This window comes from Nomascus leucogenys, chromosome 18 (genome assembly GCF_006542625.1).
Source record: "Nomascus leucogenys isolate Asia chromosome 18, Asia_NLE_v1, whole genome shotgun sequence".
NCBI classification, from domain to species: domain Eukaryota; kingdom Metazoa; phylum Chordata; class Mammalia; order Primates; family Hylobatidae; genus Nomascus; species Nomascus leucogenys.
This window is the reverse complement of record NC_044398.1, coordinates 19,919,661-19,922,143: the sequence shown is the minus strand read 5'-3', so window position 1 is coordinate 19,922,143 and position 2,483 is coordinate 19,919,661. Positions and strand designations below refer to the sequence as shown.

At 39.3% G+C, this 2,483-nt stretch overlaps 1 long non-coding RNA gene across 1 annotated transcript; it reads left to right on the top strand.

Moving 5' to 3' along the window:
- Nucleotides 1-492: 492 nt before the first annotated feature.
- Nucleotides 493-2,212, top strand: LOC105737812. Its single transcript, XR_001113507.2, has 2 exons — nt 493-645; nt 1,305-2,212. It is a non-coding gene; the product is annotated as an uncharacterized LOC105737812 (long non-coding RNA).
- Nucleotides 2,213-2,483: the final 271 nt, after the last annotated feature.

Below are 2,483 nucleotides of genomic sequence, written 5' to 3'. Positions count from 1 at the left end.
GGGTCATGGCTGAAGTGCCACAGACTTGCTATTTCTGCTATGATTTAGTAGAATTTCTTGAATAAAGCTCTCTACTTGATATATTCCATTAAGAACATTTCCAGATAATTTAAATGATTGTTTTTTTTCTTATAATTTTCACCAATTATAAAAAATTCTGTGGTGGTTTCACTGTGGGGCAGGTCTGTGAAGCTCCTCACAATACCATTTTCATTTAGAAGTGGAATCACTAGTTTGAGTTAAAGTTTGTGTCTAATAACTAAAATATTTGAATTTCCTGTTTGTTCGTTTCTGTTGTTTTTGCTTTTGTCTTGATTTTTAGTCAATATTTATACTTTTATCTGCTTGGTTATCTTTGGTGAAATGCCAAAGATCACACACAAACATTTTAGAGATAAATTGTGTCTCTAAATGATTTAATTTCCTTCCAAAGAGAATTTACTTTTGTTTCTGGCAAGCAGACTAGTGGCAGATAACCTTAGTTCAATTAGAAATTGAAGGCCAGGCATGGTGGCTCACACCTGTAATCCTAGCATTTTGGGAGGCTGAGGTGGGTGGATCATTTGAGGTCAGGTGTTCAAGACCAGCCTGGCCAACATGGTGAAACTCTGTCTCTACTTAAAATACAAAAATTAGCCAGGTGTGGTGGTAGGTACCTGTAATCCCACATACTGGGGAGGCTGAGGCAGGAGAATCGCTTGAACCTGGGAGACAGAAGTGTCGTAGTGAGTGGAGATCGCACCACAGCACTCCAGCCTGGGCAACAGAGTAAGACTCTGCCTCTAAATAAATAAATAAATAAATAAATAAATACAAATTTTTAAAAAATTTAAAAAATTAGAGATTGATATGATATGAAGGTAGTTGTGATGATTAATTGCATGTGTTAACTTGACTGGGCTAAGGGATGACCACGTAGCTGGCAAAACATTATTTCTAGGTATGTTTGTGAGGGTGTTTCCAGACTCAAATTGCAACTTGCACCATTGACCTCCCTGTTTCTCAGGCCTTTAGACTTGTCCTGAATTACACCATCAGATCTCCTAGTTCTTTGTCTTGCGGATGACAGATTATGGGAATTTTCAGCCTCTATAATCGTGTGAGCCAATTCCTATAATAAATCTCCATCTATCTGTCTGTCTGTCTATCTCTCTATCTCCTATTTGTTCTGTGGTTATTTTATTTTATTTTATTTTATTTTATTTTATTGAGACAGGGTCTTGATCTTAGGCTGGAGTATAGTGGTGTAAACACAGCTCACTGCAGTCTTGACTTCCTGGGCTCAAGTGATCTGCCTGCCTCAGCCTCCCTAGTAGCTGGGACCACAGATATACACCCTCAAGCCTCACTAATTTAAAAAGTTTTTTTTTGTAGAGACGGGGTCTCATCATGTTGCCCAGGCTCGTCTTGAACTCCTGGCCTCAAGTAACCCTCCCACCTCGGCCTCACAAAGTGCTAAGATTATAGGTGTAAGCCACCATGCCCAGCCTTAGTTCTGCTTCTCTGGAGAACACTAATACAGTAGGCTTCAATCCTTAGAAGGGCTGGTCTACTTTGGCTCACTCTTTCTTTCAGGGTATAACCCTTCAGGGTCTCATTTGAAATGTCTTACCTCCTTGGTGGCCTAACTCCGATTTTTAGGCTCCCAGTCAACTTGAAGTCAGTAAGTCAACTGAAAGATTGTTCAGCTCCTCAGCTATTGTTTTCAAATTGGCAAATACTTTAAGGGAGGAAGTTATGTTATAGTCCCCTTTCTGGAATTTCCTTTATTTTGGGTCTTTTGTTCTATAAATCCTAACTATTTTGATAGTTCTCCAATGCCTTCAAACAGGTTAAAAATATTTAGTCTAGCTTTTATAGCTGTTCTCAGTAGAACAAAACCAGCCAACCCACTTATTTCATCACTGAGTTTTAATTTTAATGAATATTTAAATATTTTCCAGAATTTTTTCTTTTTTCTTTCTTTCTTTTTTAGACAGAATTTTGCTCTGTTCCCCAGGCTGGAATGCACTGGTGCAATCACAGCTTATTGCACCCCTGATCTCCTGAGCTCAAGCAATCCTCCTATCTCAGCATCCTGAGTAGCCAGAACTATAGGCACACCACTACACCTAGCTTTTTCTTTTGCCAGGTTTAAAATTGTTTCCTTAAAAAATATTGCCCAATCTTTTCTTTTGCATAGTGTCTTGTCCACTTTGTATAGTTTCTACAGTAAAAAAACCTTTCTATTTTTTAAATTTTTTTATTTTTTGAGGCAGGGTCTCACTCTGTCACCCAGGTTGGAGGGCAGTGGCTTGATCTCGACTTACTGCAACCTCTGCCTCCTGTGTTCAAGCGATTCTCCTGCCTCAACCTCCCAAGTAGCTGAGACTACAGGTGTCTGCCACCATGCCTGGCTAATTTTTTTTTTTTTTTTTTTTTGAGACGGAGTCTTGCTCTGTCGCCCAGGCTGGAGTGCAGTGGTGCAATCTTGGCTCACTGCA